The sequence below is a fragment of the Elgaria multicarinata genome, chromosome 4 (assembly GCF_023053635.1).
Source record: "Elgaria multicarinata webbii isolate HBS135686 ecotype San Diego chromosome 4, rElgMul1.1.pri, whole genome shotgun sequence".
Lineage (NCBI taxonomy): Eukaryota > Metazoa > Chordata > Lepidosauria > Squamata > Anguidae > Elgaria > Elgaria multicarinata.
In genome coordinates this window covers 16,848,508-16,872,407 of record NC_086174.1, presented here as the reverse complement: position 1 = coordinate 16,872,407, position 23,900 = coordinate 16,848,508, and the positions used below count along the sequence as shown (strand labels likewise).

The window sequence follows — 23,900 nt, the reverse complement described above, 5'->3', positions numbered from 1 at the left end:
TGGTTGTTAAAAGGGACGGTGTGATATTAGGATTCACCCATCACAAGTTCTTGGGTAAGTCAATGATTTCAAAGGGTGCCGTGGTGTGCAGTGATTAAGTTCTAAATGGAGAAAGGGGGGGTGAAAGAAAAAGAGAGAAAAGTGTGAGGATTCAAGCTGGTCTGGAAGGTGCTTCCTTTGGACTAGAATCCCTTTCCCCTAAATCCCAGATAAGTGGTGAGGGGTGGTGAGAATATTCAGTGTCAAAGGAAAAACTGTCTATTAAAAGCTCAGGGAGAAGAGGTGACCTTATTACTACTGCACATGATCTTGGGAGAAACAAGACAATGGGCATGGCATAGAGCTTTCATCTTTAAAGCAAACAAACAGGAAGACCTGATTCTGTTCTGTGTTGTTGTTTTTACAAGATCCATATGCACAGGTATAACGGGTAGTGCATCGCTGATCTTCGTACCATGAAAAGCTTCACTTGCTAAATGTATGGAGCAGGTTTAGCAATGTGTTAAAGACACAAAGAAGGGAAGGGAAGGGGGGTTTGACATTCCTAGACTGAAAATACATTCTAGTTCAGAATGTATAAAACCTAGTTCAAATTAAGCCCTCTGTAGGCAAAGGCTGCACTACAAGCTTAGCTTATTTTGCTTCTGTAACGGTGTAATGGTTAGGCCGTAGACCAAATAATCTTGGGAATTATACTTTGGTGAGGCTGCTGAGAATGATCTATTAGAGATTCTTAGCTCACCCTCAGAACTACCTTTCCCAGGGATCCCTGGGAAGAAGCAGTGAGAGTCTAACATCTCTCAAGCAGACATGCCGTGTGAGCAGCTTGCACGCTTAAGGGCTTTCTGAAAGCAGAGCTGCCACTAGAACGACCAGATGGAGAGAAGGACTGTTGGAGGCCACTGTATCTTTTGTAGTGCTATGGAAGAAGGAATTTCAGCAGGTGATGCTGCTCATCAGTCGTGAGAAGAAACATCACCAGCTGAGATGCCCTCTTATTCACATCTCTTAAAATACATAATCCAAGGCCAACTCATAATTTAATGGACCCTCTGCAACACAAACTTTGCTGGAAGCCCTTCTATATCAGTGGACCCCTGGATGTGGGATCAAGAACACAAGAAGAGCCCTGCTGGATCAGACCAAGGGTCCAGCTAGTCCAGCATTCTGTTCACACAGAGGCTGACCAGCTGACCATGGGAAACTCACAAGCAAAACATGACTGCAACAGCACCCTTCTGCCCATGCTCTCCTGCAACAGTTGTACATAGGCATACTGCCTCTGAAACTGGAGGAAGTACATAGCCATCAGGGCTAGTCTTCTCCTCCAGGAATTTGTCTAGCCCCTTTTAAAGCCATCCAAATTAGTGGCTATCGTTATCTGCAGCAGCAGCAGTGGTTGGCTATGAGCCACCATGTTCAATTCCCCACAATGCCCCTGATTCTCTGAAGCCTTGTAAGAAATTCAAAATAGCATTCTGCAGATGAACAGAAGCGTGGGCTGGGATCATTGCCTGTGGGCCTACAGGAGCCCCATCAGTTCTTCAAGTGAACCAGGTGCTGATGCTGGTCTTGACAGAATTCCTGTCCTCCTCTGCACTTTGGTGTTTCTCAACTTTCCAACTTATTTCTTGGCAGAGGTCCTGGTTTTAACAGCTGCATGGTAGTCTGAAAATCAACAGCTGAAGCCTTTCCCATCCATGCTGGATACAGCTATTAAAGGCTAAGAGTTTGACTCTCTCTCTCTAAATTGCGAAATATGTGGAAGCAGCACTGTGTTTACTTCCACTTTTTCTTCTTCTTTAAGGCCAAAGAATAATTCTAGGAAACAGGACAGCCTGGATCATTTATGACAAGACTGTGGGAATCATTAATACAAATGAGCAACACCTACAGAATCATGTCTAATTATATTAACTAACCATTTAAGCAGGCACCTTCACATCAACAGTAATCATTTCTCCCCCATTCAACATCAGCCAACTACATCATGTCTCAACATAGTTTAGGGTTACTGAAAATACGGGGCAGTAACTGGTCTAAAATCCAAATTTCACATTGCTTCACCAGAAGTGTTCTAACTGACTTAGGGTGACCAACTGTCAGGATTTCCCCGGATTTGTCCTGGTTTTTGTTCTTTCCATGGTGTCAGGGGGGGATTTTCTATAATTTTCAATAATGTCCTGGAATGACACACCTTCCCCTTTAAGGCTGCCATTAGCATGGCAGGAGGGAATGACATGCTTTCTTGAGGCACATCATTCCCCCACCCCGAGCTCCAATTGAGGTCTTAAAGGGGAAAGTGGGTCATTCATGGACATTATAGAAAAGGCCCCAATTGGAGTGGATGGTGGTGGTGCAGAATAAAATCCTTTCCCCTCCTCCACTCCAATCGGGTTCTTTAAGGTGGCGGGGGAATAATGTACTTTCTGCAGGACTCAGAAAGCTGCTTCCCCACACACACACTAGGTGTCCTCTTTTTTGGTTTCCCAAATATGGTCACCCTAAACTGACTAGATTAGAATCACACCAAGAAAGGAAAGAGAACTGAAGTGCACATTGACTCCAAAACAAAATGGCTGCAATCCAGCGGTGAACCATTCACATGCACAACACAGCTTTTCCTGAGTGTTTCTCATTCAGGTGTGGCCATAGTAGTGAACACCTCAAACTTCTTTTTGCCAAAAGGAAGATATCAGGGAAATGGCAGATGCACTCCTGAAGTTGCTTCCCTTTTAGCAACCCACATAACCAAACTATGTAAGAACCTGAAGAACAGTTGTCTGGGGAGCAGCTGGTGGAAGAATAACTTGTCCTCATTTTTGCAGTCCCAGGCAATACAGAAGGTAGAACAAACTGCTGGTGGTTTTCTACACATAGTTGGTAGTCTGTGTTTGGCTTGGTGTGTCATGTGCTGGGCTGGCCTTCGATATAAACATAATGTGGGGATTTCTGTCACACAGATCTCCCCAAGGGATGAGAGAAATTCATTCGGTTTGCATTTTAATGCGAACTTACTTAATTTTGCACTTTCGAACCAACGAGATCCAAATCTGAGTTATCCATCGAAATGTGCACTTCTCCAAATTTTGCGGTGGAGTTCTCCAATCAAATTGTGCATACAAAACCCACAAGTTATGGAAAAGTGCACAACAATGTGTATATTAATGAAAATAGCAAATGCATTATACCAGGAAAATGCATTATTTTTGGAAGATCGCTTGCAGAAATGTGTGCACTAAACAAAATCAGATCGAAAATGCACACAAAAATCCACAACATTTCCATTCAGACTATAAAAAGGTATATGAACCGAATTAAACGTTGGAAACATTCTCAAAGTTTGGGATGATCTGAATGTAAGATTAGAAAATTGTGAAACTGAGGTAATCTGAATTTCACAGATTTGTCCATCTCTAATCTCATTCAGAATCTGATAATAATTCTGGAGTTGCACGGGTCTGATATAAGTGGGGTGCAAGTATAAATTATTCTACCCTGAACTACTGTTTTGAAACTGTGGTCAACAAACAGAGGTCCCAGTAGACCAAAACCTAATTAAGGTAATGGTTGGAGTCATGCTGGTGTGAATTTCAGGGTTCTGGGAGCCATATAAAAATTTAAATGGTGGTTTCGCTTGATACAATTCCTGCCTTGCTGCCTGGGATTATAAAAAACAGGGGAGTTGTGAAGCAACTGGAAGAGCACAAGGAATGGTTAATGGGATGCATTTGGCTTTGTGGGGCACAAATTGTGCAGGCGTATATTAGACTATGAAAATCAAAGCACAGCAGCTCAAACAGGCAAGGATGCAAAAACAAAACATAATTGAGCTAAGTTAGTGGCCATGTAATATCTCTACATTAGTCAGGGCTTGTTGAATTGAAGGCTTTATAAGAGAAAATGGCACTTGATTTCTAGTCCAAATTAATAATATTAAAAATGAAGGCAAGGACGGAGGTCCATAGAGGATTTGAAGCTTTCATAGGTATTGTGTGGCTTCCCTTGTAATGCTATCCATGCAATGATACAGACCCTTTCTACACCTAAGGGACATCCCAGGAAAATGGAGGGGCCATCCCTGCCTGCTCCCAGGATCCCCTGTGTGGCATTTGGATGCACAGGGATGATCCCAGGATGATCCCAGGTTTAGGGCTGGTGTAGACATGCCCATAGTTCGCAATATAAGAGCTCTCTGGTATATTGACATGGAGCTCATAGCTGAATTTAGAGTAGTTGTATTCTTTTGGTTTGTCTATTAGAGTAGTTTCATCTCTTATTTATTGATCTGGTTTTATGCAGATTCTATTGCTATTTATGTAATTACCAAGTCCTGTTGAGGGCTCCTTTGATGTCAAAAGGCAGAATAAAAGCTTATATATGGATATATAAAGAATGTGGCAATTTCTGTTATTGAAATTGTGTGTGGTTATACCCACAATTGACATGGGAAGAGAATGTGAAGTAAATACATCTTTTTCTGAGTGGTTCTGGTCAATGGATGCTTCCTTCCCCTCCCCAATTCCCCTTTTAAATAAGAGTTTATCAAAAATTTACTCTTTTTAGTTTAAAAAAAAAAGGGATGGGGGGAAAAGGGAGATTACACCAAAATCAAATGTGAGATAAAGGAAAGCTGATGGATTCATCCATAGCTATCTGGAATGCTCAAAATGCCTAGGGATGGGGGAAGGAGTGATGTTCAGGTTTGTTGAGCACCTTCATTGTCAACCCTGATGCTGGTCTTACCTTGTTCTTACTCCCAAACGCAAAAGTCTTTCTTTTCTTTTTTTCCAAACAGGTAAAGTGTGCGTTTTCAAACACAAAAAAATGCCTACTTTTCCAAACACACATCTCAAATGCAGACTTCTCCCCCCCCCCAACCCTCCCCCACATAGGCTAAAGCATGAAAATGAGGGGGGCTGGGGGAGAATGCAATATTTTTCAAACTGTACGCTTGCACTTTTGAATGGGAATGGAAGCTTTTGAAATTGTAATGTTTCCCCTAGAATTATGCTTCTGCTCATGTTTACATTCGGGATTGTGAATGGGGAGCTTTAGAAGATTTGTGAACAGGAACGGAATTCTTGTACATGCCTAAAAATCCCTAATAGCTACTAAGACTGGGGAAATTTAGGAATATATAATAATGCGAGCTGCCTTTTACTGAGGCTATCAAAACATCTAGCTCATATTCCCAATACTAAGGGCATGGAGCCAGTGGGCTTCCAGATGTTTTGGACTACAATTCCCATCATCCTTGACATTCACCATCTGGGGAAGTCAGAGTCCAGCAACATCTAGAGGGGCACAGGTTCCCCACTGTTGCCCTACACTGGGCCTGTTCAGAAAACACGCTAAGCCATGGATAGGCCGCTAACCCTTTTGAAGCAAATACTTTAAACCATGGTTATGCAGACACCATGGTTAGGAATGATTTACACGACACACTTAGGCCTTAGCTAGACCTAAGGTTTATCCTGGGATTATCCCGGGGTCATCCCTGTTCATGTAAAAGACACACAGGATATCCCAGCAGTAGGCGGGGACGACCCCGGGACAATCCCGGGATAAACCTTAGGTCTAGCTAAGGCCTAAGTTATAAGCTACATGACAAGCTAAGCCATAAGGTTTAGCTCAAAATGCTTAACCATTGTGGTGTGCTGTTTGAATAGGGTCACTGACTGGCGCGGACTGGATCTCCAGGATTTCAGACTGGGAACTTTTCCAGAAGTATCAGAGATGGCAGAGACTTATTGTGGGACCTTTTGCATGCAAAACAGAACCTTTAATGGTCTGTTCTTCCTCAGGTATATGTTAAAAGAAGGTTATATGCCCACTTCCCCATTTTGCAACTTAAATGGGCTTCTAGGCTGCAATCTGCCCAGAGTGCTTCAGAACTGCCCAGAGATATTCGGCTATTAGGCAGTTTAGAAATGGAATCAGTCAATCAATCAATCAATCTGAACCAAACTTCTGGCTATGCATGCTTAGAGTGGGTTAAAAAATAATATATATATATATATATATATATATATATATATATACACACACTTTACATATGGCTACATCTACAACCTGACTATTAAGAATGCACGACCTTCATTGGAGTGCACTTGGTACATGATACTAGATCACATGCTTTAATGAAAGTAAAAGAATGAAAATGGTATGGTGAGAAACATCTTTGATATATAAGAACAGCAAGATTAACAAATTATATAAAGTCTAGAGAAAAAATGCCAAACACATCCAGGTTTCTATGAAAGAGAAAGCACACACTAAACATTTTACATGAAAATCGTCTTTTGTTTAGAAAAAAATGGCTCACTTAAATACAATTTGCTTTGTACAGAGTTTGCAAACAGGAAGATTGAATTGTCTTGACTCATCTATACTACAGCAACTGATGGCATAAACAAACACTTCACTATCTCCATGGCTTCTTAAGTGTCATATAAGACAAGAAACACATTGGTTCATTATCCCATTGCTGTAACGAATATAAACTAAGGACAAATGACTTGGCTGGACAGTGCTTGGCATTGTCCCAGTCCATAATCATGGTCAGGCAGATGAATGGACAATGGATGAAAACAATATTATTACATTGCCTTTAAACTGCTTGAGTTCTTGAAGGTCAGAACCACAGACAAGGAAATGGTCCTATGGGGTGGGAGGTGGGGGACATGAAAATTGAGTGCTGTGATGAAAAGCAAATGAAGGGCACAAACGCTGGCGTTAGTTCACCACTAGCTACCCCAATCAAGACAAAAGACATGGATAAGGAGGAGTGATTCAGGAAGAAACCACATGCTACTACATTGGTGCACTCATAAGAAGTGACATACTGAATCAGTTCAAATGCCTATCTTGTCCAGAATTCTCTTTGCACAATGACCAACCAGATGCCTATTTGAAGCCCCCTAGTAGGACATGATTGAAACCATAGCTTCCCACGTGTGTTCCCCAGAAACTGATATAAAAAGGTGTACTGCCTCTGATACTGGAGGTAATATATGGGCATCATGACTAGTAACCAATGTAGCCTTATCCTCCCTGAATTTGTCTGATCTCCTTTTAAAGTCCAAGCTTTACAGCTTGTGGTAGCAGATTCCTTAATTCACATAATTCAGAGAAGAAATGTTTGGGGTTTTTTTTGTATCTGTCCTATCTTCCAGAATTGAGCTTCATTGGATGACCCTGAGTTCCAATATTATATGAGAACCAAACCATTTTTACACCTCTATCATGTCCCACCCCCTTACTTGCCTTTTTTCTAAGCTAAAAATCCTCAAACAACAGCCATAGCTAGACCTAAGGTTTATCCCAGGATTTTCCTGGGGTCAAAGCTGTTCATCTAAGTGCCACACAGGGCATCCAGCCCTCAGGCAGGGACGAACCCGGGACAATCCTGGGATAAACCTTAGGTCTAGCTACGGACAACTCTCTTTACAGAGGAATTGCTCCTGTCCCTACATCATCTCAGTTGCCCTTTTCTACATGTTTTCCCACCTCTGCAAGATATTTCTTGAAGAGCAGTGAGCAGAACTGTACACAGTATTTCAAGTTTGATCATGCCATAGATTTGTATATAATCATTACGAAATCGACAGTTTTATTTTTGATTCCTTTCCTAGTGATCCCTAATGTGTAAATGGTGTTTTTCACAGCGGCTGCACACTGGGTCAATGTTTTCATTGAACGATGCACTTCAGACTCCAAGATCCTTTTCCTCGTTGGTCACTGCTAGCTCAGACCTCATCAACGTCCATGGGCACGTGGGTGAGGAGGGAGTGTAATGTTTCCTTTTGTGGTTTCTTATAGCAAGTCAGACCATTGATCTTTAAGGTCTTTTCCAGCCCTACCCAGAACTTGAAATCATGAACCTTGTGCACACAAAGCACTTGCTCTACCACTGAGCTATGGTCCCTGCTCTGACAACAGCTCTTCAGGAACAATCATGTTTAGAGGCAATAAGCCACTGAATACCAGTTGCTGCAGGTGATGCAGTAGGGAAGAACACCAGGCTGGCACATGGCGGACCAGAATGCCGGATGATATAGAACTCTGGTCCGACCCAGCAAAGCACTTCTTATGAGCCTTTTAGCACAAAATGGCTGGTTTCTTCATCTAGAGAGCCTTTTAACATGAATGACTGGTTTAGAGATTCCTTCATCAAGAGACTAAAATTGTTTCTTTCAAGAGATTAAACATTTCCAAAAATATTGATGCCAGGAAAAAAAAAAATTAAAATGCAAGGGGCAAAATTCGACTAATCCCTTTTACTTGGGAAAATCATACATGAACAGTACGATCCTATACATGTGTTCTCAGAAGTAAGTCCCGTTGATTTCAATGGAGCTTTTTCTCAGGTAAGTGGGTAGAGAATTACAGCCTAAGCTGTGCACTCAAATTGCTGCAGTACTACCAGACTTTATTTCTATAGTAAACTTGTTACAGTGGATGTGTCAAAAATGTGATGAATGTTTTTATTTTATGTGAATACTTATAAATCCAGATGAATTTTGTGAGTGCCTAAAAAGAAAGAAAGACAGAGATATTGGAAACAATCCAACCCACCACTAAACACAGGTGGAAAGCATGTTGGGTTGTGTTTAGGTGAAGGCCATTGCCTTCCAATGGCAGCTCTTTCTGGGATGCTTTGCCAGAGGGCCCTGTGGCTTTGAGGCGGGCATTCAGGAGGGCATCAGGGGGGCACTTGAAGAAGGAAGCAGAAAAGCCTGCATGTACAAGTGGAGAAATCACTCGTACTGTTTTGAGTCCTAGCATATTTCTCCACCTTTCCCACATATAAGGTTGGCAGAAAATTCTACATAGACTTAGATAGATCTCTAAGCTTTTAGATATTCATAATATTTGTCTAGATTTGTCAACTTGCCCCTGTGAATATTAAGATTAACCAGGCTTCAGGCATTCACTATAATTGCTCTCTGTCTCTCAAAGATAGATAGAATTAGCTGTAGTCAGGCTTACATAGTCCACCAAAAGAGAGGTTTGGGATGTTCTAGTGTCCTGACTCCAAACGAGAAGAGGTCCACTCTCATTAACGAGAGCCAGTGTGGTGTAGTGGCTAAAGTGTTGGACTGGGTGTTGGGAGATCCGGGTTCTAGTCCCCACTCGGCCATGGAAACCCACTGGGTGACTTTGGCCCAGTCACAGACTCTCAGCCAACCTACCTCACAGGGTAGTTGTTGTCAGGATAAAATGAAGAGGAGGATTATGTATACCACCTTGGATTCCTTGGAGGAAGAAAGGCAAGATATCACTGCCCCATAGTCCATGTGCTACCCAGGCCCATAGCCCACTGATGACCACCACCTCCTTCACTCTTTCTCCAGAAAGCCCTGAATGCTGCTGACTTTCGTTTCTTGTTCAACTCTACTCTGCCCCTCCCAGCCGCCTCGGCATCTCTTAGAATAGCCTGCCACCTCCTGAAGAGAAGCCCCCCGTCATTGTACCACCACCCTATCAATTTATTTATTTATTTTAAGTTTAGTTTATAGTAGGTAATGGCATGATGATGAATGGGGATAGTTATCTGAAGGAGCCATCATTTTGGAGCAGGATCTGGGTGTGGGAGATTGAATTGTGAGTAATCACTGATGTGGGTCATCTTGGGGTGGGGTGCAAATTAATTAAAAAATCTGGAGTGAGCTGGGAGAGAAATTGGCTTGCCTTCACTGACATTTAAATTTCTACTCTTCCACCGATAAAAAATAAATAAATGTGGATGTGCAGATGTGTGTCCTCTCTTTTGGGTAGTGCAAATGCACTTCTCTTGGTGATGCAGAAGTGGCCATCCCCACCGTACATTTAAAGGGTGTTCTTGGGCAGTATCCAATGTGGCAATTCTGCTTCTGCTGGTTCCATTGAATTTGCAGGGCTCACCAGGGGTGGCCCTGCCATTAGGCAGGGTGAAGCACTCACCTCAGGTAGCAGATGCTAAGAGGTGGAGAATAGCAGCAAGGTGTTGAAGGACAATGTTGTGTATGCCACTCGGCCTACCCTGTGTCCCCTAAGCTAACTTGCTTCCCTCAGGTTGTCCCTCTGCCAGTGTTGAAGTAAAGTTCAACTACCAGTCCAGTTGGTTTCTATATATGGAATGGGGGGCACCATTTTGTCCTTTGCCTCAGGCAGCAAAATGTCTTAGGCTGGCCCTAAGGCCCACTGTGAGTTCAACAGGAATTGGCATTTCCAAAAGGAACTCCTGAACTGAAAGGAAGGATTCATTTCCAGGACAGGACTGGTCAGTGGCAAGGATGCGTGGACCAGCAAAGCACAAGCTTGCCAAAGCTCTCAGAATTCTATCTCGATCTCATTCCAACTCAAAGCCATGTCAAATTGTGAGCCTTTTCTTTTCGCAAAAAAATCTGGGCGTATTTCCATGCATATTTTTACGCATCAATTTTGTGCCTTTTTTAAAAATGTAGGCAATGCCCACCAACTGGTTAAACTGTATTTTTGCACCTTTTTCAAAAGTACATTTCTTTTCATGCACATTTTTCAAATCCACACTAGTCTGTAAATCATATTAAAAGTTCGGAAAGTTTGGTATTCTATGGACTTTGACCACAGATTGCATCCCGGTCAATGTTCAGCTGGGGAGGTACAAGCTGGGTAAAAGCCTTATCAAAACACAAACCAAAACAAATTTCCCATATATCCCTAGTCAGTAGAGCTCTCTTCTGCAAGCTCCATTGACCTACACCATTCTGGAAATGTTTTATCCCATTTCCAACTGCTACAGGAACTGGTAGGTTCCCATTGTGCTAGTGGCAGGTCCCACTATTGTGCTGGAGGTTTTGGGTACCATCCCCTTGTTTTGGGTTACATTCAAGCCTATGTATCACATTTTAATTTTGACACATATTGACAAGAGCAGATGTCAGAGCAGCAGTGAGCAAAACTCTTCATAGGCTTCAAGTACATACTTCTCTTCTGTAATAGTGCTGTTAAATTACCAATTCTGTTGAATTTATCCTACTCAGTGTAGGCATACAGGTGACATGAAATGTGGCTCCAAGCAAAAAAAAAAAAACACAAAAAAAACAGGTATGTTGCAGTGGTGCATGCTATGTGTGCAAATAAATGTCACATCCCAATGCACAATTCTACACATTCTTGGGACGAGGGACTAGAAAAGGGCCCAATCCCATAAAGTGTATCAGGGGGCACCCATAACCCAATATAATGAATAGTTATTATTTTATTCCAACATATGCGTTTTCAAATGCATTTCCCCCTAAAATGTACATTTTGTAATGCATACATGCACACCAGCAACATCTCATAGAAATATCCCCCAAAATATCTGTAAAAGAGAAATTGGAGAGAAAATACTGACAATGGTTTTGCAGAGGTCAAGCACAGAGTCTGCCCCTGGAGCGTATGAATATGACTTCGAGGAATTTGGTGATGGCCTCTAGTCAACAGCGGAGTGCTAGTATGAAGGAAAATCCTTTCCAACAATGTCCTTGTTTGGGTGTAGTTACTGGGGCCTCATCTATCCTGGGGCCTCATCTATCCTCTGTGCATATGATGGGACTTTGCCAGCACAAATGCATTCAGCAGGCATCTGGAAGCCGCTGGGGAGCTATTAAATCCCAGTGAAGTCAGTAAGATAGATGTAGGCTTGATTGTGGTTGCAAAATTGTGTCCTAAGGTTAATGTCTATGTAGTCAAGAGCTTACAATTCAGTTTTATCTTCTCAAAGGGAATTGCTCCATTGCTTCTTTGTCACAGCATGTAACCTGAAACATGTCCAGAGCTTCTTTCATTGTCATCCTAAGGCTGAAATAATATGCAATTTGTGGTATGCCTTTCCCCAAAAATACCCTTCATAAAACAACATCATCATCATCAACAACAACAACAGAATTCTTGAATGTATCCTTTTAATGTCATTTGTATATGCCTTGAGATCATTGATCAATAAATTTGCAAAGTTTTTATTTCAAAGATTCTGGCCCCCTGTGTGAGACCAGAGTTAGAGCCAAAACAGTCCTTGCTGTCTCATGGGCTGAGGTTCTCCAAGTTCTACCTTGATGCTCAGTCCGCCTTGTTCCTGTGCCTCTCTACCCAAATTCATATTTTCCTCCATCGGATAGGGTGTGAAAATGCATCCCCCCCCCAACCAAAAGAAACTGTATTTTTAAAGTGCACATATTTTTAAAGTATGCATTTTGCATCACAATAGGAGTATACAATATTTGTCCACAAAAGGGCTGTGCATTCCCATTTGGGGGTACGAACAGGGCACATTTTGATCTTAAATGAACGGAAATGAAATTCTTACACATCCTAGATCAGGGTGAAATAGGATAGATTTGGGCAGATTAAGAATGGAGTCAGGACTATGAGAGGGGTGGGAATTTACTGTGTTATCTGTACAGCACCATGTACATTGATGGTGCTATATAAATAAATAATAATAATAATAATTTGAAGCCGAGGTGGTTGTCTATGGAATCCTTGTATTCTCTCTTTGAATCAGCCTGCCTGTACCCTTAGATTTGTCTTACCAATAAGGGAAATACATTGGATGGTGAGTTGCGATAGTGCCTTCTCCATCATGCCTTCCCAAGGAATGTCCTCCTCCAAGAGTTATGCTTGGCACCAACTTTACTGGCTTTTCAATGCCAGTCATTTATGAGTGAACAATGAATATGATAATGATTACTTGTTTCTCTCTCTTGATTATTATTAGTTTGATTATTATTAGATTATTATTGATTAGATGTGTTGTATTTTTAAAAAAATATTTTTATCCACCATGGGCAAAATATAAATAGATTAAATTAACAAATATTTTAGAGACTTGGAGAAGTAATCTTAGGCTAGGCCAGGCCTATATCCCAGGATTGTGCCAGGATCATCCCTGTGCACGCAAATGACACGCAGAGGATCCCGGGAGCAGGCAGGGACGACCCCTCCATTAGCCTGGGATAATCCTTAGGTCTAGCTAAGGCCTTAGTCTCAGTATTCCACATCTGCAAAACAGGACATATCAAATGTTTTCTAGAAATGCTTATTTCCTTAACGATATGCTGTATGTGTGTCTGTTATACAGATAAGTTGACCTGTAGTTTGTGGCTGAGCTCGTCTGCTTGAGTTACCTGTTCTGTATACATTTCCTATTCTCATTGTAAATCTGTCCTGTGTTAGCTTGTTCTGTGGTGACCCAATACTATATGTGCTGGGCAATATTTGTTGGCAGGGAGTTTGTCAACACATGCAATAGTTATGCATGCAGTAGAACAAAGAGCTTTGACTATGAGCCCATTAGATTGTACTACAGTCCCATTAAGCTCCTCCCTTGGTTTTAATTTCAAATAAAATAATCCTCATTTTATTCCTTGCTTTAAAAAAACGTATAAAGGTGGTACTCACACAAACAGTGCAATAGACAACTTGGGGCGTGTGATCGCGAGATCCGATATATATATATATATATATATATATATATATATATTCCCGTCCCTCCACCCCACCCTTACTCGCGAGGAGCCGGGATGAAACCGTGATGGCGGCCCACACCTCCCACAGTCTTGGGATCATCCTAAGACCATGGGGAAAGTCAGGATAAACATGTAGGGCAATATCCTGGGGAAATGGAGGGATCATCCCTCTCTGCTCCTGGGATCCCCTGTGCATCATGTGGATGCACAGGGATGATCCCAGGAAGATCCCCGGGATACCGCCCTGTCTAGACATGCCCTTGGTTGGTCAACTTTTATTTCGTAAGTTGGTTATTCTTATCTGATCAGTGAGAAGCATTAAAGAAACTGTTACTGGAACAGAATGGCTTGCTGTTCTTAGGCTCGTATTTAAAAGTCCCCTCTTGGCCTTAAAGAAAATCTATAGAGAGTGATGTAGGATAGGGCTCAGAAAAGAGCTACAAGAATAGTCTGTGATCTGGGAAACATGCCTTACAATAAACAGCTTAAAGAGCTCAATCTATAGAGTTTATTGAACAGAAGGTTAAGAGGTGCCTTGATCACAGTGTATAAGTACCTTCCCAAGGAAACGGTGCCTGATATGAGAGAGTTCTTCATCCCAACGAAGAAATGCCACTATTCTTAAATGGAAAGGCGCAACAGCACATGTTTAAACAGTGATTGCATTTGCCATCTAATGTACAACTGCTACGTGTTCTATGTGAACTTAACTTCAGTTACTTTCAGTGCCGTGGGGGCCAAAGATGAAGGCAAGCCAGGCATACACAACTCGTGACATAGGAAGCCAAATCTGTTTATTGTTTTAATCAGTTTTACAGCGTAAGCCACCTCGAGTGCTGTTCTCTGGTAGAAAGGCAGGGTACAAATCAAATCAATCAAGCAGTCAATAAAAATGTGGCCTTCTAGATACTATACAATTGCCGTGTATTGGCAGTTCCATCCCAAGCATGCTGCAAAACAAGCAAGTCGAACCTCTATGGAGCCACAGTACAATATTGTTATCTAGTTGGCCATGTCTGGGTTGGTAGGTTACAAGTTGCAGAAGCCTGGCTGCTTAGCCCAATCAACTTTGTATCCCAACATGTTGAGTGGGTAACAATGCAATAATAGAAATGAATATTAATTACATTGACTCCTGATCCATTTCTTAGCTCAATTCAAAATGTTCGTTTCACCCTTTTGTTCTGTATTATGCCCCTTGCCCCTTGAGATCTACAGAGGAGGCTCTGTTCCAATTTACAAATTCTATTTTTAAAAGTCTGCATGAAAATACTTATGCTTTTTGTGCACATTTCTAATGTACACATTTTGTCTGCCGCTTTTTTTCTGAATATGTACATTTTTGTGCACACTTTTTGCTAATGTACACATTTTTGCAACATATTTTCCCCTATACTAATGGATTTCTCCATGTTATTTTGTGTGTACACTTTCCCCTGTGTGCATTTTTTGAGTGGAAGGCTGTAGCACTACTTTTTTTGGGGGGGAGTGTGAATTTCAGTGCACAACTCTGTTCCAGTTCACTCATTGGTTTGGCAGGTGTGAACTTGGTACATGCACATATAAATTCAGACAGAACATCCATAATGGTAAAAATCATCTTCCTCTACCAATATAATGTATGTATAATCATTTAATTGTTCCACCCTGTCATATTTGTCTTTCTCTTGCTGCTTGGTTTAAATTTATTATTCATTTGTTGTTAATTTTGTATTGTGTATTTTTTGAGCTCCACTCTGGGGACCCCCAGGCTAAAGAGCAGTATAAAAATAAACATTTATTTGCCGGCTTACCTACTTATAAAAGCTAAACGAAGGCCTTATTGAACAGAAGATCAGCACTGACCATTCTGATCACTGTATGTGTTCCTTTGAAATGGGCCTCTTGAACTACCTAGGGAGGTTGTGGGCTCTCCCACACTAGAGGCATTCAAGAGGCAGCTGGACAACCATCTGTCAGGGATGCTTTAGGGTGGATTCCTGCATTGAGCAGGGGGTTGGACTCGATGGCCTTGTAGGCCCCTTCCAACTCTGCTATTCTATGATTCTATGATTCTATGATAAAACCACTGACTGTCTCTTCAATAGAGCATGAATATGAAGTACACAGCCTAGAGATGCTAGTAGTACCATCTTTCTTACACACATACATGTGCACACCCACAAACCATGTTCATGTCTGATAGGAAAGATCCATATGCACACAATAAATCCAATTTCTGTATGCAGAAGCGTTGAATCATGAGCCTTGTTTTGGACATTTACATTAAGAAAATGGTCAATGCCATCCTTTATTTGTAGATAGCGCTCATTCATTAACCCCACTATTTCTCAGTGTTTTAGTGGAGCCAGGACTCCCAAAGATGCAGTGTCGATAATTATGATGATTACAAGAGATGTGGATGTGACCTTCCAATCCTCCCTCTGTTCCCTCTGAGCATAGCTGCAATCCTCACAGCAGCTGGGGGAATGGATTCCCAGAGCAACAATACATTATTGTTCCCTGTTGTAATGCAGAGTATTTTGGCATGGGCTTGGTATCACACGGGCAGTTAAGACCTATTAGCTTGGTGAAGATGATAACGGCTAGAACTGGTTTGTTGTTCTGGATCAACACATCTGCCTGGGAACAAAGCTACACTTTAAAATTTGCCGCTAACCTTCCTGGCAGTAGCCACAACCCTCTCCTACCATCCAAGGCTAGTATGTATTTTAGAGACGGGAGAGGGCTGGGTAGGCTTGGCTGGGAGGAAGCAGCTTGTTTGCCACCTATGTCCCCTCTAGTCAAAGTTCACAAGTACATCAGCAGCACTCTGCCGGCATATCTGCCTTGAGATGGCCTCTCTCAATACTTCCATAGTCCAAGCTGGTTACTGCTGAATGGCAAGGAGTCACTCCTGTTGAGTTACCAAGGCAACTCCAACCAAATTGGAGAATTCCTGGCTTCAGAGGGGTTGGTCTGCCAGTATCTCCTGGGTCATGCTGGGAGACAACATGACAAAACAGCCCATTAGCACTTCTATTGGAGTCTGCAATCTCCAGCGTACCTCTTAAAACGTTGTTTGTCACTCATTGCTAGCCCTATTGCCTACTGCATGTAGACTTTTCTAGATAGGGGCCTCAGTAATTAATAAAACACACACACACACACACACACACACACACAGAGTGATTGAACAATTAGAACATTTCACTCCGTTCTCGCCAGTTCTGCCTAGAAAGCAGGCAATGGGCAATGTGACCTTGAATTGGCATTTCACCTAGCACTAGCTCTATGTGCTAGTTAGCAGCTAGAATAGAATGAACAATAAATCTTTGTTCTATCACTAGATTCCCAGGGCCTTAGTTACCTTTGAGTTTCAGCCAACTGGTTTTGAGCACACAGCCGCCTTTTCATAAACAGTGAGAGTGGATCACTATTTTTGTTACTAAAATGAAGTAGAAGAAATATCTATAATTGTTCCCAGAAAAGAAAAGGGGGAAAAACAAACAAAAAGCTTTCCCCCCATGGTGTATGGCCTTTTAAAATGTATTGGGATGACATTTCAAAACGGAAAATATATAATAACCTTCAATAAAGCTGAATGCTAGAACGCAAACAAAATTCTGGATGAGGGGAGTGCATTACAGCACACAGGGGTCTCTATGTTGCAGTGTAGTCAGAGTAGATTATATTCTTGTGTTAAAATGAGATTTGGTTTTACTGTGAATCTGTTACCATCTATGCACCTCCTAAGTTTATACGTATGCATGATTGCATACAACTCTTCTCTGGGCTGTGAAGTAATTGTGTGTTCACAACAGTCCCACTTTTTAGTGTTTCTCATGAATCCTCTTTGAGCTCTACATGTTAAATAATCTTTTATCTGAAGCTTTTCTGAGTCAAACTTCCATGTATACCTTAAGTCCTACCAGCCCACAAAATTTGCTTGTTTCACATAATTCTTTGTCCTGATCTGACCTCTTCTTCCTATTGTGTCCTGCCCATCTAAATTAGGTTTCATTTAGTTCTGTTGGGAAGAACCATTCCATTTCTACTCTGTACAGAACTTGTGAACCACCCAGAGAGCTTTGGCTATTGGGTGGTATAGAAATGCAACAAATAAATAAATAAATAAATGTGATAAGTTGCTGGCGCTATATAAATAGTTGCAGTATTAACAAAGGATGTGGTCTCTCTGCACTAATCTCATGGGGATGGGTAGGGCGTTTTGTTTCAATTGCTTGAGGCATTGGGTTGATTCAAGGCTACAGCTCTGTTCAGGAACATACCCAGGTTAGAGGAATGGGCTATGGTGGACCTAAGATTCATGCCACTCCCATGAATGTGATCGTAGCAACTGGGCTGCCTGATATTTGGATCCTTCTCCAGTCCTATTCCAAACTCTATGTGAAAACTGTAACCAATAAGGTTGTGGCCATTTTCTTAACCCACTTCAGCCTATACACAAGGGCACATTGGGAATACACTGCTGGTATGTTTGATATCTCACATTATGTTTAGCTGGTGAGATGTAGTGACTAGGGCTTCAATGTGAGAAACCCAGATCCAAATTTCTTGTGCATTCATGTTGCTCTTGGAGGAATAACAGAGCACAAGTTACCCCTTCCTTCTCTACAATGTCTCATTTAACCTATACCATGTCCTGAGATCAACATCACGTCCATTTCCACGCTGCCAGCAGCCAGTGCTGTGATGGGGATATTGTAACAATGGCCGTTTTTACACCTGCCTTTTCCCCCAGGATCATCCTGGGATCATCCCTGTTTATCCAAATGACACACAGGGGATCCCAGGAGCAGGCAGGGGTGATCCCTCCATTTTCCTGGGATAATCCTTAGGTGTAGAAAGGGCCAATGTCAGGACACAGGGCATGTTGAACAACCTCAAGGTTAAGGAATCTAGCATCCTCTAGATGTTGGACTACAACTCCTATAATACCTTTCCATTAGACATGCTGCCTTAGCTTATGGGAGTTGTAGTCCATAAGCTTTTTGTGTAGACCAGGGTTAGGGTACCAGGTTTAGGGATGTACGCCTTGTGGAAAATGTGCTCTTGTCTGTGTTTTGCGAATTGTCTGGCACCTTTCATTCTGTCATCCATCCATCAATGGGGTTTTCTTTTAAAGTTTCCGAATTTGCCCAAATTCAAATTTGCCCAAATTTGCCCATGCAAAAATGCACAAATTTGCAAGTTCAAAATTTATTTATTTATTTATTACATTTATATACCGCCCCATAGCCGAAGCTCTCTGGGCAGTTTACAAAAGTTAAAACAGTGAACATTAAAAAGTATAAAAAATTTAAAACCATCAAAAGCATAAAAACAACAGTATCCATTTAAAAACAACAGTTCTGAAAATGCAAAAAAAAAAACACAAAAAAAAACAAATGCGTATTTGTTAAATACGCATTAAACTTTGGGCATTTGGGGGGGGCCTACTTTTCTATACAAAATTTGTGCAAAATTTCTGAAGTTTAGCAAAAACAATCCTGAAGTCGGCAGAATCCGCCAAACAGGGCAGCTTCAGAAAAATCCAAACTCGTTTGATTCTGTTGCAGAGTCCTCCAACATCCCTAGTCAGGTCCCCTACCCCTTGTCTACACAAAAAGTAGCTTCTTTTTAAGTTGCAACCCCATGTTCAGCAGGGCTTGTTTCATTGCTTTTCAAGGACACCTCCCATGTTCGTCCCATGTTCCATCTCTGGCATCTTCAGTAAAAAGACAGGCTCCAATCAGATGACACTGTTAACCGTGCTGGTTAAGGGTTTTTGGTTAAGCAGCAGGATTAATGATGTCATCTGACATGTGGTTTCCTTAACCAGATGCCTCCGCTAACCACATTATGGTCAGCTTCACTAACCCTGTTCTGCAGCAGGGTTAATGACACTAGCTTTGGCTTAAGGTGTCTTATGTGATGCAGCTGTGGTTAAGGGGCTGAAACGATAGAGCTAGCAGTACAGAGTGCCATAAATAGCCTAAATCGCACAGCTGCCGGCTCTCTTAGTGCAAGTCCTGATGGGATATGGGGCAGAGCATTCGGAGGACTCGGGTGCTCATCTAACTGCTTTGTGGTTAGCGTGTGGTTAAGGAAACTGGGAACCGGACAGGGTTAACGGTGGCGTGTGCAAGTGTATGGCTTGTGGTTAGTGCTAACCACAGAGAAGCATGGTTAAACTAACCACAGAGCCCTCAGTGTTGTCTGAATGGGCCAAATAAGTCTTGGGTAACAGGCCTCGGGGGAAAAACACAACTCTGCTTGAAACGCTAGCTACTCACAGTAGACAATACAGGATTAGATGGGTCAATGGTATGAAGGCACTTCATAGGCATGCCTGGAGTGCTGTTTTCAATTTGTTGGACCACAAGTTCAGAGGGCCAGTAAAAGAAAAGAACAAAGAAAAGCTGCCAGTGCAGATCTGCTCAGTCTAGTTTAAGATGTAGCATGTAGTTCGTCCTTGTTCTCCTACTCCATATTTCCTAGCTGGGAAGAAACAACTAGGGATGAATTGAGCTTCAGGAAAGGGTCTTGGTAATGGGTGAAAAGAAAACTACACAAGGTGTCTGGCTGTCTCACAGTGCTGATGGATGAGATAAGGAAAGCCCCAACAGATACATTTTGAGAGCCACTAAGTGGGGAAGGAACCTAGTTTGTTCTTGAGTGTCTGTACAGGATGCATTCTGATGCTGTACATCTGTAAAAGTTGTAATAATGATGTCTGCGGCCCATTAAAATCCATAGCTGTCTCTGTGGCTTTTTCCCCACTGTCTGTGCGCTGTGCTAATTTTACTGACTGTTTACATTATACTGACAGCATACACTTGCTGCAATAAAGCACAATCGATACCCGTGCTGTACATGCAGCTTCAACAGAGATGCTGTCATAAACGCAATTGTCCACATCAAATATTGGGAATATAGATACTAATGGTTTAATAGACAAAATATGTACTACCAAGAAAAGACTCACGTTGAGATATTTCTGTCTGGCAAAAGGTTTGCAAATAACAAATAAGAGAGAACTGCATGGTGTTCTTTGGCTTTTAATGATATTTCGAGGACACAATGGGGACCAATTACAATAAGTGTATGTTTCACAATCCACATTCTTAGTGGGTTGAGCTAGAGCCTCTAAAAGCAAAAGCTAATCCAAACAAGTGTGACCTTGCTGCCTAAGGGAAGGATCCAATCATTCATTTGGATTGCATGTCTTGACCAATGTACTTTATGGAATGCACAATTATTTCCAAGAAGGCTTAAGTGCAATGCCAGTAAAAAAATGTGTTCTTTTTTTAAAAAAAAAAATGAATATTATTACTATTTTAAAACTCATTTCTCAGAATATACTTATAATAGAAGTAGAGCAGACACCACATTCTCTTTGCCTGGAAATAAAAGGTATTAGTATTTCCTTGCCAGCAACAGCTGGGGATGTGGAACAGAGATAAGCAAAATGCAGAAAGTTGTGATGTATGTTTTCTAGATCAGTTTTCCCCAACTTTATGCCGTCCATAAATTTTGGACTATTTATAAGGCACACCCCTAACTATTGGCCATTTGGGAGTTATATCCAGCTCTGGATGTTACATAGCATATGGTTGAGCTCAAAATGGGGGTGTTCTTTTCAGCAATATCTGCAACTTTAGTTAGGGTGGCCGTATGAAAAGGAGCTCCTGTATCTTTAATAGTTGCATAGAAAAGGGAATTTCAGCAGATGTCATTTGTATATATGGAGAACCTGGTGAAATTCCCTCTTCATCACCACAGTTAAAGCTGCAGGAGCTATACTAGAGTGACCAGATTTAAAAGAGGGCAGGGCTCCTGCAGCTTTAACTGTGGTGATGAAGAGGAAATTTCACCAGGTTCCCCATATATACAAATGACACCTGCTGAAATTCCCTTTTCAATACAACTGTTAAAGATATAGGAGCCCCATCCTCCTTTTCATATGGTCACACTAACTTTAGTGCAACATCTTATTTGTTCCTAAGACAGAGATTTCTCCCATGTGCATTTTTCCCTGCTTTATCTCACTTTTTTTTTCATGAGGGCTTACGATGTGAGGCACTGAATAACATGCTAGGTTTTGTGGTAGAAGAACCAAGTTTAAGACCCTTTTAAATCATGAAGTGCTCTGATTGGCTTGCTAACTCATTTCCAACTTACCCTGCAGAATTCAGAAGAACTCCTGGGCTCCTGCAAGTGCCAGGGGTGTTTGGAAAAATAAATAAAAAGAAAGACAGAAGACCCCCTCAACAACTGGCTACAATAAAAAAAAGTATGTGGAAACCCTGTCCCCCTCCCCAAGAAAGCTGGATTCAACAGAGAGGGACTTCTCCATTGTTGCACCCTGCTTATGGCATGAGCTCCCTAAAGAAATCCACTTGGTGCCTACGTTGTCATCGTTTTCACACCAGCAAACACTTTTATTTTTTTTCTCAAGCATTTTAAACACCTAGTTCTTGACTTTTATGGCTATTCTTATATATCTTTATCTGTTCCTGTGCAGTTAGTTGCTTTGTATTATATTTCATCGTTTTAAATGTATGTGTTGTATTTTATATTTTTAACGGTATCTTCTTGATTGAGCATATCTTATTGGGCAGATTAATACGTAATAAATAAATAAGAGAGAATCTAGTAATAAATTTACTCTCTTTTTTTTAAAAAAGAAATCTTTCCTTCTTGCCTAAATGCAATGAAGGATTGTGGCCTCGTACTTCGTGTTCTTTAATTAGTTAATTTGCTGAGCTCTCAAATTCTTATTCTGCCTCTCAACCAGACAACAAGGGATTTCTTTCCTTCACAGCCAGCGTGCTCAGCAATGTGAATTTCTTGTTTCTGTATAATAATACTTACTAGGTAGGTCACTACTATTATCCAGAAATTGCATGTGGGGGCTGAGGGTGTGAGTTGCTTGCATAATAAGACCAGCTAATGGCAAAGAAAACATTTGAATTTGGGAGGTATTGAGGCATAGCTGAGATTCTGAGCCACTACACTGTATCAACTCTCTAGTTCTGGGCACTTAGGCTATTGAGCTCAGCAAGCTTATTTGAGTAATCTCCAAAGTAAGATAGCAGTTTTAATCTTCAAATAAAAGGTTTCCGTATGTGCTGGGATGATGTCATTTAAGTGGTATGATTTGTTCTGTGTTCATCAGGTTTACTACACAATGGTGCATGATCTTCAGTATATGTAGTCTATTCCAGATGTGGGATATTGAAGAATTTTCCACCAACAACCTACTTCCATTTCCCACTGGCTTTTAAAAAAGCAAATTTTCCAACTGCACAAATGCCCCATAAGACACCCCCCTGCCCCTGCCCAAGACAAGCACATTATTCTCTTTCACAACTGGACAGTTTATCACCAACACTAGTAGCACCTTAAACTTACAGACAGATTGACAAGGTCATATGCATAACCAGGAAGGACGACAGACGAAGAGAAGTACACCACTGGTTGTCACCTACAGCCCCCAATTTAAACCTTTGCAACAGATCCTCAATGAACTCCAACCCCTCATCAGCACAGACACTTCTCTCTCACAAGCCTTGGGAGGCAGACCAGTCCTGGCCGACAGACAACCTCCCAACCTGAAGCGGATGCTAACCAGCAATAGGACACAGGACACAGACAGAGACAGAGGGACCAGACCAAGCAATAGAACCAAGTGCCAACTCTGCCCCCATATCTATTCAGACAACACTGTCACAGCACCCAACAACATCAGTCACACCATCAGGGGCTCTTTCACCTGCATCTTTATATAATTTGTGTTACATGCCATCCCTAACTTTGTCTGTTGTTAAGTTCTTAATAAACACATACACATAACACATGTCTTGTTTTTTCAGCACTTTTTTCAACTGCACATTATCAGATTTCCAACTGCACATTTTGTGTCGAACTGCACACTAAAAAAAACAAACCTGATCTCCCATAGTGTTCCAAAGGCCTCTGAACCCCCAGAACACTTTTTGAGGTACAAGGAACAACAGGGAAAAGAAGGAATAGGTGGAAATTGTCTCCCCCTTCTTCCAGTTGCCGAGTCCTGTGGGTGGAACGTTACGTGGGGAGTCTAAATCTATTTTTCTTTTCTTAGCAAGTAACTTTTTCATCCTCTTCTATGTTTCCCATTTCTAAAAGAAACAATTTCATTCTAGGAAATTGTATTCCTGATTAAATCAATAACAATATCAACCTAGACTTGGTCAATAATCTAGGACTTGGCTCTTCTATCATTTTGATCATCTGCAGCTAGCTGCTGTGCTTCCACAGTGTAATTTCTGCACTCTGCACATCTGCAGCCTGAAAAGTGTGAGCCCAGTTCCCCAAACCATCTGTGAAACGCTAAAAGGTTATGTGGTGGATCCTTAAGAGGGGGTGTTTTACACCCTGTTCTACATACACGAGATT

The 23,900-nt window shown here is 41.6% G+C and overlaps 1 protein-coding gene across 23 annotated transcripts in view; it reads right to left on the bottom strand.

The window, feature by feature from the left end:
- NRXN1 (neurexin 1) overlaps positions 1-23,900 on the bottom strand; it is a 1,218,662-nt gene that overhangs the window by 1,071,474 nt on the left and 123,288 nt on the right. The gene's annotated exons all lie outside the window — the stretch shown is intronic.